At 45.6% G+C, this 14,584-nt stretch overlaps 1 protein-coding gene across 6 annotated transcripts in view; it reads right to left on the reverse strand.

The window, feature by feature from the left end:
• The window catches only part of Atxn1 (ataxin 1), a 384,367-nt gene that overhangs the window by 323,212 nt on the left and 46,571 nt on the right, over nt 1–14,584 (reverse strand). The gene's annotated exons all lie outside the window — the stretch shown is intronic.

A 14,584-nucleotide genomic window follows, 5' to 3' on the forward strand; every position in this document is an offset into this window, starting at 1 on the left:
TGGCACAAATCGGATAAGGTAAACTATAAAAAATAAATTAATCCATTAAAACCAGAAGAGGATAGGAAGTTGAGAAGGGGTCAGGCAGTGGGAAATGGACCTGGGAGGAGTTAGAGCAGGGGTTCTCAACCTTCCTAATGCTGAGACCCTTTAACACAGTTCCTCTTGTTGTGGTGACCCCCAACCGTAAAATTACTTTGTTACTATTTCAGAACTACAATTTTGTTACTGTTATGAATTGTATTGCAAATATCTGATGTTCAAGATATTTGATATGCAATTCCTGTGAAAGGGTCACCCTAACCCCCTAGGGGTCCTAACCTACTGAGTTAGAGATTTGAATTAGGGATGAATCTAATAAGAATACAGAATGTTCATGAACAAAATACGCAAAGAACAAATGTAAATACTACATAAAAATTGGAACATTAGGATATTTTAAATGTGTTTGGGTTCGGAAATTCTTGTATTTAGGGTCTTCTGTCTGTGCAAGTGTATAAAATAATCTGTATGTAACCATAAGATTTTTTTTTAATTAGACTACCCTCTAACAGACAGCCAAGTCGGGCAGGATGGCTCACCCTTGTGGTTTCAGCACTCTGGAGATTTAGGTAAGAGACTATAGAAAGTTCAGACCAGCCTAGGCTGTTAACGTAAAACCTTGTCTAAAAAAGAGAAAGAGAAAGAAGAAAAATTTTAAAAGAAAAAAAAAAAAACACAGAGGCAGAAATCACTCCAGCAACAGGAAAGAGAAATTTTTATATTCAGAAAGGAATATAAAAAGATATTTACTTGTGCAACAAATAGTATATCTAGAAATAAAGACTTTTTTTTTTTCCAGGAAAAAAAAATGTATTATTTTTGTCTTCTGTTTTTCTGTGTTCGGTGTGTCACTAGACAGGTCCTACTATGTTCCACCGAAGTTCATTTCTGCTGTTGGTTTGCACAGTTCAAGGACTCAGCAGCTCCACAGCAGAAGTGACTATGACTCACTCTTCAACCACGTTTGAAAAACCAACAAAAACAGCTCAGAAAGAGGCAAGCAAACCTTGCCGTAAACTGTTGCAAAATTCAGGCTAATCTCAGCATCTGTGACCACACCACCAAAGCTTTACACATTGAGTAATTATTTCCCTGTCTCCTTAGCACCCAAAGAAGGAGGATGGGGGTGGGGGTGTGGGGACGGCGGATGGGAAGCAACCAAAGATGAGCAGGATGCTAAGGCTGCAATATGTGAGCCAACTGGGTTTGAAAGAGCAGCAAACGTGCTTAGCTGACTTCACAGCCAGGTTCCAAGTGGGTTTCGGGGACACAGATAGCTGAAGTTGGGCAAGAGGGACTACTGTCCCCCATCCCCCATTTGTTTATTCGTGGTTTTACTTTGGACTCAGCAGAGCTAACTCTGAATACCGTTTGGAGGTCATAGTAAGAGTGTTCAGAGGCACGATGTGACTCCCAGGGAGACACAGCCACACACCACGATGCGTGAGCTTACAAGAGCAGATATCCGAGGGTGATAAGAAAGGGGCCACTTGTTTTTCATAACAGAAACCCTCACCAACTTCCGGAGACTTCCCCAAAACGAAATGCCAGCCCCAGGGGAGTCTGAATAAGAGTCATTTTGCCCCTTAGAAAGAGTGACCTTCAAACCTCAGTACCCATGATAGGTTATTCTCTGAACCAAAGAGATTTTTAACTGTCAACATTAAAAGAGGTGCCTTCCCTAGTAGGGAACTCTAGAATATAAAATCTGCAATCTGTTAGGAATAAAATAACAGCTTCAGATAAGCAGGAAAGGCACCTAGGTTGAAGGGAAAAGCTATCCCAAGTGGCAAAATAAACTATTATTAAAGTACAGAGGCTCACTCTGTATCTTGCTCTCTTTTTCAGTGACATTTTATGAAATGCATATGGTAGGCTGTTTGTGCTTTTCAAAACCAGAAAGAAAGAAAAGGTAGAAAACCTTTCAAATAATGCAATTATCACACAAAATGCTTCAGGGATTTGCCTCTCCTGCTAGAGAGACTGGCAATTTTGGAGGCTTTCTGAGGCACCATGCTCAAACCCTGGGTGACTGGGAAAAATATGGCAGAGGGTGTGTCTGAGAATACAAGAGCACGCTGCCTGTTCTGCTTCTGTGGCCTTTCTGTTTCTGCTGGAACACCTTGAGCTGGGCTCTGGATCCCCTATCCCACCCACTACCAGCTCTGGCTGACAAGGTGATTACAGGAGGTAGGCTTGAAGAACCACACTTAAAAGATCACGTGACCCAGGCCCAAAAAAGGATCCTGAGATAAGGCCAAAATCCTGGCCATTTACAGAGCCACCAAAACTAGGTTTGCTCCTTTCACTGTTGGAGTTGCCATGGCCAACGCAAACACTGTGCCCCATCCTCCCGCTCTGCAACTTCTCAGCCACCACCCACAGACCTCTCAAAGTTGGCAGTGCAAACTGCACACTGACAGGGATTGAGGAGCTGGCCATAGGGAGGGAATGGGAGGCAAGGTGCAGAAGAGCCCTCCCCTCCCCCCAGGGTGCAGAGTCCAGCACAGATGGCTGTTTGTGGCTACCAGTCTTTGCTTTTAGGAGTCTGGGAGTCTTCAGTTCATTTTCAAGGAAAAAAGGAAAAGAAACGACTGAGTCCTCACCACCACCCCCTTTAAAAGGCTGTTGGTTTGAACATAGTGACCCCTGTTTAAATTCTCTTACAACTCTAAAATTCTCATTGTGGTCTATGAATGGTAGGGCAACGCGGTCTGAAGCAAAGCCATATATATATATATATATATATATATATATATATATATGCAAAAGAAAACATCGTGTCTTTGTCCTAATAGTGGCTATGCTGGGCTGCACGGTCAAAGGCCTCTACTTGTTCAATTGGAATATGACCTGTAATAAAAGGCCTATCTACATGGTAGTAAAAATGGTGGCATGACATTTTTCATGTACTAATGACAGTGAAAGGTGCAAGCAAAATGAAAATGGTTGTGACAGTGACCGTTGTGTTAGAGAGCCACTGCCTCCAAAATATCTAATCTATAAAGGCGGCGCGTGGAGAAGCAAGCATTTGAGTATTCCCGAAACACTAAGCTAAAAATATAAACACTGGAGTTAATTTTCATTTGCAATAAACTCTGCGTGTATGTGTGTCTGTGTGTGTGTGTGTGTGTGTGTGTGCGTGCGTGTGATGTGTGTGTAAGAGAGAGAGAGAGACAGAGAGATTGGGAGTACATATGGGTGGAGACACACACACACACACACATATATATATATGTATATATATATATATGTGCATGCATGTGGAATGTGAAGGTAGAGGACAAATTCATTGTCATTCATCAGGGGCTGTCTGGTGTGTGTGTGTGTGTGTGTGTGAGAGAGAGAGAGAGAGTATGTGTGTAAGAGAGAGCAGAGCACAGGGTCTCTGGATAGCTTGGTACTCATTTGGCCATCCCAGGCACCCACCATCCTCCGTCTCTCCGGCACTAATGTTACAGCATGTACAAACCACCACACCTGGCTTGTTCTACATGTGTTCTGGAGATGAAACTCAGATCCTCGTTTCCGTAAGTCAAGCACTTTGCCGAACTCGTCACCTCCCCGGCCCTGCCTTTTCCTTTTGCTTTGTGCCTGGGGCGCCTAGGCACAGTTTCCACAACTACACGGCGGGGGGGGGGAAATGGGTGAAGCACCCTCACAAAGCAATGTCTGAGGCGTCTCTGCATGGCTCTCCCCTCCTCTACACAAGCTGGCTGTCACTCTATAAGACCAGCCAAGTGCTACAAATCAGTCCCCGAAGCTGCAGGATGGGGCTTTCTCTAAGAATCTGCACTAATAAAAAAAAAAAAAACAAAAAACAAAACAAAAAAAAAAAAACAAAAAACAAAACCTCAAGTGTTTACCTGCCTGAGACTGCCATGATTTGAGGTGTCGCATCTTTGAAAGAACACAGACCACATTCTCTGGGCAGATGGAAGAACGTGTCCTTAAGACACGTCTCTTTGCCCCACTTGAAAATCTTACAGGGAGAAACACTTTCCACGCGGTGTAGTTATCTCAGTGCTTGCTACTACTTCTTTGAAGGCACAGTGCAGTGGATTCTCCACTGGGGGTAAAATGGTAGAAACCTGACAGTCAGCCTTCAGAGGACACCATAAGCAAGGGGCTGCTCCAGCTGAAGGCATCGGAGCAAAGGTATCTGTTTTCTTCTCAACAAAGTGATTCCTTCGTATGAAGTCTTCAAGTTGCAAACATGGGCTCAGTCATTTCCAAACTTCTGCAGCCATAGACAGCTAGGAGCCCTGCTTAGCCCTGCTCCCTCAGCAAGTTGGTGCGTGAGTCACAGGGAGGGAGGCACAGGTGTAAACAGGGGCAGATCAGGTCTCAACCAAACTGACCATCAATCTGCATGCCACACCACTCTCCAAGTTGGTGTCTGTCGTCTGGGAGCACAGTTCTGGTCCAAGGATCCCAAATTTCTTGCCAATTGAGGCATGCTGTGTGGTCACGTGATAGGAATTCTGAGAGCAAGCCAAAACAGAGACTGAGCCCTTAGTGGGACTGGAGAGGAAGGGAAGGCAGATACCAGCAGGCAGGTACTGAAAGAAACCAGTGGCCATCTGTTTTAGATCTACCTACAATGAATCATAACACCCCCGGTTCATCCAGTCTGACTCGAGCTTCTGGGGAGAAGACCTTCCCACAAGTTTGGTGCCTCAGGCAGGCAGCAACTCAACAGAAAGAGACTTCAAGTCTTTGGGTGAAGTCTGAGCAGCAAACAGTTTTGTGTTGATGTAGAAGACATCTATACAGTTATCAGAAGTAAAGGATCATCATCATTTCATGATAATTAGAGGGTATATCCCTAGGAAGATAAGTCAATTTTCAAAGTATAAAGTTGTGTGGCTTAGATTCAACCTAAAAAAGAGAAATGGGGCCATAGAAAGAAAGGGTCCAGACGTGGGTAGGAGTCACTGAAGCACAAACGCAAGCCTTAATGTACAGCTTCATACAGCCAACACCTAGCAAGATCAAGTGTGAAAAGAAGGAAATGAAATTGCCAATATTAGAAACAGAGGGGTGTGGGTAGGATCGTGGCTCAATGGTAGAGCAAGGCCCTGGGTCCGAGCCCGCTATTGCAAATGAACAAAATAGTAATAATGACACGGAGACCAGTACAGATCCCATTGACTCTACCAGACAACGTTATGAACAACTTAGACGCTCTTCTCTTTCTTTCTTTCCTTCTTTTTTTCCGTTCATTCTTCTTCTTTTTATTTTAATAGAAAGCATGGGCTGTCAAGACGGCTCAGTGGAGAAAGGTGCTTGCTGGAAAGTGAGGACCTGAGTTCTAACGCCAGGAAGCATGATTGGGAGAAACTAACACATACCCAGAGCTTTATATTTTAGGTAAGGAAGGTGGGGGTTGGAGGGTAGAGGAGGAAGGGGGAAAAGTTAAAATAAAGAAGTAGACAGGAAAGGAACATGCTAAATAGTTCAATTGTGTGAAATGCAAGAACGGGTCAAAAGTCATTTAGGATGAAAGAGATCCGATCAGTAGTTGACTGTGAAGAGGTGGGAGCTGTCAGGGAGCACAGGCCTCTCTTTGTGGTCCAAAGTGCCCTCCATCTTGATTAAAGGGCTTCACAGACAGCCATCGAAATAAACCGAGCTGTGTGCTTAAGACCCATGTGTTCATCGTGTGAGTTTCCCCTGACAACTCATTAAGGGAAAGCCCTGCGTTCCTCCTGTGGGGTCACCTAGGGACAAGCCCTAATCTGTACAAAGGATCAGTGAACATTCTAGGGAGACAGAGGTCCTGCACTGGAGATGACAAGTGGCCAAGGTCCCAGGAGAGGAAGAAATGTGGCCTGGGACGGTGAGTGAAGAAACAGCACCGACAAGCATCGGAAGAGGAAGGTACCGGCACACAGGAAGATGTGAGGGAACCAAACGCTGAGAAGGAGCAAACAAGAAACCAAAAATGACGATCCAAGTCACCCAGCTGCACATTGTCACGCCCCCAGAAAGCAGCAGTGGTGCTTGATTTAGGGACTGTCTTTCCTTAACACCTGTAGATCAACCTGGAAGCCAGGACAAAGGCATCCAGTGGTGTTTTTAACTGCCGAGAACTGAACCCAGAGCCTTGGGTTTGCTAGTCGAAAATACTACCCCCTAGTTAAATGTCTGGCCCTTGAAGTTTTGGCTAGTTTTTTTTTTACTTTCAGTATTGAGATCTACACCCAGGATCTCCTGTATCCTAGGCAAGTCAGTGAATCACTCCTGGATCAACAGCCCTAGCCCCATTTTTTAGCTTTTAATCAATCACCTTGATACAGTGCTCTCCTAGGGCTAATGCCCTGACTGTGGCATCTGAAGAGACGCTAAGTTATAAGATAATGGCAATTTGTCAATTCTACACTTACACACACACACAGAGAGAGAGAGAGAGAGAGAGAGAGAGAGAGAGAGAGAGATAGAGGAGAGAGAGGAGGAGAGAGAGAGAGAGAGGAGGGGGGGAGAGGGAGGGAGAGAGAGAAATGAGGTTCACAATCTATTCATACCCAGTCACAAGCCCCTGAGAAGAGGCATCTAGGCAACAGGCTCAGTCTGCCCTCAGGAACTAGCACCCTCTTTGCAATTGAATCACTAAGACAAGCAGGAGATGACTCACATGGAGTTGATGAAGCAATTAATGCCAGCTCTCCCTTTCTTTGACACTCCCTCCAGTGAGAGAATCAAATTGAATCATGTAAAGTCATAACCAACACACACACACACACACACACTCACACATATATACACATCACGGGGGGGATGCAGAGACCGTGAGGGCACATTCAGCTTTAGCAAATGATGGAGCTGGGTTCTTGTTCATATCCTGAACTCAGACAGACCAGGGTAAGTTTCGGTAAGGCTGTGCTCATCAGCCCGGCTTCCTCTATTTTAATTTACAAAGACTGGGTTTACAGGAATGGCTTTAAGAGACATTCCTATAAAACTAGCTTACTCATTGAATTTTTTAAAAGGAGAACAAAGCCAGAAACCACTGTCAGCCTCTGTCACCTAAGTGTGTGAACAAGCTGGGTGCCACTGTTGCTGGTCTCAGGTCAACCTGCTGCACCTGAGGGTGAGGCTCTGTCACTATTGGCCAAAGTATGAAGACAAACTTTTCCAGTCTGGTGATTTCAACGTGTGGGGCATGTGTACAAAAAGAAAATTCAGCCGGGTTCTTCCTCCTCATACTTAAAAGTCTCCCCCTGCCTCTGAGCAATCCTTCAAATGCAGTCTCCTGTTAACAGCGAGCATGTTCTATAGAGGTCTGCTATAAATTCAGATTCTCAGGAAGCCGTGGGTAAAGAGCTGGCCATGCAAGCATGAGGACCTGTGTTCAGATGGCCAGAAGTCACAAAAGCAAGGCACTGTGGGGACTCTATAATTCTGACACGGGGAAAACAGAGGCAGGCAAGGAAGTCTAGCTCAGGGTCCAGTGAAAAACTGCCTCAAAATATGTCTGATGTCATCAACCTCTGACCGCCATGTGCGTATGAAGGAATACACATAGGGGAGGGGGAGGGAGAGGAGGGGGAAGGAGAGATGGGGAGACAGGGGAGAGATGCAGAGAGATACTCAGGTTTATTCTCAAGTTCCACCCCAGATTTATGAAGCCAGAATGCTGGGCACAGGCTCAAGCACCTGGGTTTTAACAAGATGGACTCCTAATGATTTATCATTACAGCCACAGATCAATGTGTCTCTCAACCATCATCTGAGAAGCTGCTATTGGCAGTAGATGGTGATTAGCATAGACTTGCAACTGGAGAGTGTGGTGTGCAGAGAATAAGAGACTGTAGAGTTCTCAGCTTGTGTGCCATGTGTACATACATATGTATATACATACATACATGCATATATATATGCATGTGTGCATATATACCACACCATTCACCCAAGGCTCAGTGATCGGAAGAGGGTGAGTAATTACTTAATAAACAGCCTGAGGTTGTGGATGAATACAAGGGAACACCTGATACATCAGGGCAGCTGCACACACATGCTCACGGTGCTCGTGACAGCACACCCTAAACTCATGCAAACTCGAGACAGAACAAATTTCAGAATGGCGAGGGAGCTGGGTCCACAGTCATAGCCCTATTGATGAAAGCCTAAGCAATTGGTAGCTACTGAGAAAGAAAGGACCAGTTTTCTCGTGGAGTATAGCCCCTGGTAAGATGACCACACTAGATCTCACAGACAAGAAGATTTGGGGCAGCACAAATTAGTCTGGAAGGTTTTGTTTTGTTTTGTTTTAAGAGCACAGTTGGATGGATAGGAAAGATGGAGGATGGAGAGTTGAGGTGAATCTGACCAAATCATACATATGATACTCTCAAAGAACTAATGAAAACACACACGCTTACATACACACACACACACACACACACACACACACACACACACACAAAACAACAACAAACTCCACAGGACTCCCAAGTAATTCTCCACATGCCCGACTGGAAACCAAAATGCTCACCTTCCTCCAGTTTCTAAGGCTCAGGTCACACGGAGTGGGCTAAGAGTTAAGTTTCACCTGTCTGTCTGTTCACTCTAACTCTGGGGTCCAGAAAGCTGTCACTGTCCCATAATCACCATGGGAAACAGGACTGGAGCTGGCATTAAAACAACAGCCTCCTAGGCACAGTATTTCATAACCCATGATGGACTTGTGCAGGAACTCCGTGAGGTTGGCAAAACTCGATTACCCCGAACACAGACATGAAATAGCTGGAATCAGGAATGTGAAAAACCATGGAACAGACCAAAGACCCGCCTGCCATTTCCCATTCCCACATCTGCCTTCTGTCTCTGCCTCCAGGTGTGAGCCAACACCTCAGAGAGTATGGATGTAGATTTGCACAGGAGAAGTGATGATAAATTACACGAATCGTGTGTCACAGTCTTAGCCCAGGCTCTAACAGTTAAACATCCAGTAAAACCCACCCAATATTGACAACCCCGTACGTGCATAAGACTGCTGCTGCCATTTCTCACTCTGCCCCCTATCCATGAGCCAATCCTCACCCCACTAGGCTGAGAAGGGCACCAGCTAAAATGTCACTCAATGTGTAGAGCGGAGGGCACATTCCATCCAGCATGCCAGTTCATTCTTGCCCATGGTGATTTCCTTAGTGCTAAGACTTCTAAAATAATATATAGGGTTGCAGATGAGACTCAGGGGTAAAGTACTTACTAATCATGTTTTAATGCCCTGGGTTTTGTCAGTGGTACCACACAAGTAGACACATACATACATACATACATACATACATACATATATACATACATACATACATGTATACATACATACACAAACACACAGAAATATATGTCTATAAGCATAGATATACATGCATTTTTAAGAATACGTAAGCAAAAAAGAAAATAAAATATCTCACTTGGCTTTTACTGTCTAAGCACAGATACATGAATATTTAATAACATGCATATTACATAATGTTTTAAAGTCTGGGGTATGGTAAACGTTGTAGTGGTATTTTTCTTTAAAGCTCCACGGTACTGTGCTCACAACAGTAAGGTTCTATAAATATATATTAAAAAGAGGTCTCACATATGTGTAGTAACTTGTTTCCGTGGGTTTTAATTTTATGTGCATAAGTGTTCGCCTGCACGTATGTGCACCATGTACATGCCTGGTATACTGGGAGGCCAGAGGAATGCACAGAGTCCCCCATAACTAGAATTATTGATAGCTGTAAGCCTCTACATGGGTGCTGGCAACCAAATTCCAATCTTCTGTAAGAGCTCTCAGCCACTGAGCTATCTCTCTTTAGCCCTATTTTTATGTGTTTTTAAAGAGATAATATTAATTCATTAAATTAATTTATAAGGTGTACCCTGGGCACATTCTAATCTAGGGCTAACTTTAAAAACGATGAGCTGTGAAATTTTCCAGTATCCGTGTGTTCTATGCCAGGGAAATGATGACGAGGCAGATTTGACTAAGTTAACCTGTCTTCCTGCTCTGGCACGCCTGCAATATGGACTCTTCAGTTTCCTGGATCTTTATCTGAAAAGGTCTTTCTCTCTACCCAAAGGCAGACCCCTCTGTCCCTCACGTAGATAACAACAGCTTGTGTAATTCTCCGATCTGAACTCACCTACCTCACAGTTTCGGCTCTAAAGCCTGTCTGCATCAGCCAGGGTGAATGACAGTAACCTAGTGGGCCACCCCTAATCCCCCCCACCACACACACACATGCGCGCACAGACACAGGGCATCTGCCCATACACGCTACATGCTTTTCATAAATTAGTATATCTTTATAACAATCCTAAGAAGAAATGTCATTCTTTTACTCTCTAGCTTAGAGACAGAAAATAACATATTCGAATTTATACAGGTAGTAAAAGGTAGAGCCGTTCAAGTCCAAAAGCTAATCATCTGTGCTCTCAAAACAACAGCGACAAATCAGCGTGGCTGCCAGCCAAAGCGATACTTCTCAATGGTTTTGTTTTGAATAAAAATTATTGCAGACTTGGGGCAATAGCTATTGTCCCGTTAGCATTGGATGATTAAGAAAATAAACAATGGTCACAGAGATAGCATTACTTTAGCGACTTTAAAAGGTTTTGGTTGATGAATCACAGTGTCGTTCAGCTGTGTGTCTGACAGACAGCTCTTACTTCAGTCAGACTGTGTCTGTGGTGAAGGTCTGCAATCCAAGCACTCCACGGGCAGAGGCAGGAGGGTCAGAAGTTCAAGAACAGTCTGAACTACGCAGTGGGTTCAAAGTCTGCCTGGGCTGTACGAGAACCTGTCCCGACAACCCAATCCCCTGAAAAGTGTTAGGAATACAGCTTGGTCATAGATCACACACCTGGCACGAACAAAGCCCTAGGTTCCACAAAGCTCCTATTACTACATGGCTGATACTGTCTACTCCACCCACACAGGATGCTTAGCATGCACACAGACGTGCGGGCTTGCTCTTGTGAGGTCTGTCTTCTGCAACCCACACACAGAGCCCCTAAGACTGTAACTGCAGTCTGTACTTCTTAGCAGCAAATGCCCTGGCTCCCATCCGGTTGTCCAGCCATGTTTCCTGTTATCTCTTCCCCCACGTACCCTCTGCCCTACCTCTGCTTGAATTTCCCAATTACTGGACACCCTGCCTAGACAGAGGCCCCAGTCGCTATAACTGCAGTTCCTCTTCCTGAAATACTCCGGCCTCCTTGGGAACGCTATTCCTTCCCAACTCTGCGGAGCCACTTCCTGGCTCACCCCTCCACAGCAGGGCTGCACTGAACCAGCTTTCTTTATGTATGATTGCTACTTTGGAAGCGAAGAGGGAGTCGAAATAGGGTCTTGCTAGCCTCCTGCCTCAACTCCCTGAGGAGGGCTGAGAAGACAGGTAAAACTCACCGCGCCCAGCTTGACCACTGCTGTTTATATATGACCACATGATGGCATGTAACCCCCCAGTGCTGGGAAAATAGCATGTAGTGCTTTGCTAGCTTGACTTGTGAGATAATGGGCCCTGGTCCCCAGTCAGGGCTCAAGGCAGGTGATGTTCATCTGGCAAATAAGTAAGGGCTGGAGGGAACACACTTGCTGTGTCATTGTAAGAACCCGAGTTTGAAGCCCCAGGGCCCATGGAAAAGCTGGATGTGTGACAAGAGGATCAGTTATTCCAGACGCCCTAGGGAGAGAGACAAGAGAATCCTCAGAAGTGCTCGGGCTTAATTAGTCTGACCTATGAGGCAGCGAGCAAGAGACCCTGTCTCAGTAGGCGGGAGGCGAAGACACCTGGAGTTTATCCTCTGACCTCCTCAGGCAGGCCATGGCACACGTGTGACCCGCCCCATGGGAACACACACCCTGAATATGTGAGTGTGGATACGAAGCTGCTGATGCTGGCCTGGGGAAGGCAGTTTACAAACCATTCCTGCCATGGAGAGACGTTGTATTTCAGTCCTGGTGTCACGGCTGGCCGTCTATAAACCATAAGGCTCACAACACCTCTCTGCCAGCAGCAGGGGAAGAAACACAAAAGGAGCCAGAAAGCCGGTCCCGCCTTCCAGCTAATCAGCTCTGTGACCTTGGCAGTTCATGTTCCTTCTGGGATGACCCCTTTGTTTACTAAGTTGAGGCACTGGGTAGGGGACTTCTCCATACACATTAGTGACTTATGTTGGACCACAGCCTATTCTGCAATGACTCAATTTAATATAGCCAAAGGTGGTATGAAAATAGCTGCAATGTGAAACATAGCTGTGTTCTAATAAAACTTTATTTATAAAAAAAAAAGGCAACAGGCTGGAGTGGGTCAGTGGAATTTGATGGGCTGTTCTTGCTCTGGATGGAATCTTCCATATTGCTCTGCAGTCCACACAGCCTGGTGCAGGAATCACCATGATATATGGTACCCCAAAGCCTCTAAGGGATCAATCAAGAGTATGGTGAGAATTAGATGCCCTCAGCCGGAAACTGGGAGATGATAGTGCCTACTCAGAGGCCTATGGAAATGAACATACAGGCTAACTGATGAAAGACAATTACCAAACCCCTGCTGCAGTCAGCTCCCGAGGAAATATGTTCCTATTTGCTTTGTTCTGTTTTGAGGCAGAGTCTCCTGCCACGCAGGCTGGACTTGAATGTGCTATGTTGTCAAGGATGCTCTTTAACTTCTGATCCTCCTGGTTGCACCTCCTAAGTGCTAAGACATATAAGTACCACCAGAGTATACACAACGGCTTCATGCATGGCAGGCAAGCACTCTACAAACTGAGCGATATCTCCAGCCCTATACTGATATATTTAAGAGAAGACTGTGCCTTCAAAAGGAGGCAGAGACGGCCCCAGCCTGGTCCATACAGCACGGAGGTAGACAGTATCAAGGCTGGCAGGGGAAGGAGTGGGTGCTCACAAGGTCTTACTAAAAAGATGACTGGGTAGGGTGACAGCCAATGGTCAAAGTTTTCCCGGTTTGGTTAGAAAACCCAACCCTCTCTTGATCCAAACAGAGCAGCAGGCTATTAGGGTTCACTCCCACTCACTGAGGCCAATTCCCTGATCACCAGGCAACTGCCTGACTCCATACAGACACTTCTCAGGGAGCACGGGCACTGTGACAACTACCGAGATCTTCAGCCAACATGCAGCTGTCTCTCAAAGCAAATCAATAGAGGAGTTTTCCAGCCACGAAGTCCATTCCCCTGTTGCTTGGCACAGAGAGAACAGGCAGAGGGAGCCCCAAGGAACTGCTGGTGATGTTTCCAGGCAGATTTAATACCTCATCATTATGGGGTCCACGCAAGTGCCTCTGTCACTTAGCATGGAAAGCCCTGAAAACAGACCTGAAGCCACCCTCTGGGCTCCTAAGCAGGGAAGGAGGGTAGCAGGAATGTATGGCTCAAACCAACCCTCTGATATCACTGTTCGCAGGGCATACACCACAAGCTCTACTTGCTTCTGACTCATCTCCGCATTGCTTTACTATGGGCAGAGAGTGAACGGGATGAAGGGGATGCTGCAGGACGGTGTTGCAGTTTACCTCCAGGTGCACACAGAGGATGGAAGCCGGCACCAGCAACAACCCAAACCAGAGTAAAGCAGAAAAGAGCAAGAGTCAAATACCCAGGGCAACAAGTAGCGCCCAGTAGTTACCACAACAAAGTATGGTAAACAGTGGAGGGACTTAAGAGAACTAAATCAGGGGGAGGAGCCAGTGTTATCCAGAAAACACTAAATCGTTTGCCCTATTGAGCTCCAACCCAAAAGCTCGATATAAAAGTCAGAAAACTTTTACACACAAACACACATACACACACACAAACACATAATGCCCCCCCCACAGCAATGAATGATGCCTATTAATAATAGGCTTGAGATAAAATAAAACTTTTCCAGAAAGTCAGGGCTTGCTTCTCTAAATTCTGCCAGGATATGCAAGGCCCAATCTCCCAAACCAAGAAAGGAAAACAAAACCTACTGCAGAGGAACAGGATGGCAAGCGCCTCCTTTCCCACTAAGTCCATGTCCACCCAAGACCCAGCGGAGCTGCGGTTGCCGAGGAGAAAGGCGGCTTTCACATTTGTGCTGCTTCTCGCTGGGGATGCTGAGTTCAGTTGCACAACCCAGCCAGGAAGTCAATATTCCAGGCTCTCTGGTAAGTTACCAACATGTAAACCAACAGCTATGGTGGAGACCATCTGAACTGCCTGCCAACATCCCAGCACCGCCTCTTCAGTGAGAGACGTTCCTCCTTGCCGTTTCGCCTCAGCCTGGCTCTTCCTTGCCTGTGTCGTGTTTACAGATGCATGCAAAGACCACTGTGCACTTTCGTTCATAGGTTTTTGCATGTGTGTGGAATTTCCACATGGAAGTCTCAATGGCAGATAGGTAGCAAGGCAAAATTATCCTTTTTTTTTTTTGTCTAATTTTCCTACCCACCAGAATTTGGAGGGTGGCTTTCTTACTCCAGTCACATGACTTCTTTGATTTTTTTTTCCCATAGCAGCACACGGCTATGTATACAAGGACTCAATGAACATATGT

This window comes from Arvicola amphibius, chromosome 6 (assembly GCF_903992535.2).
Source record: "Arvicola amphibius chromosome 6, mArvAmp1.2, whole genome shotgun sequence".
Classification (NCBI taxonomy): domain Eukaryota; kingdom Metazoa; phylum Chordata; class Mammalia; order Rodentia; family Cricetidae; genus Arvicola; species Arvicola amphibius.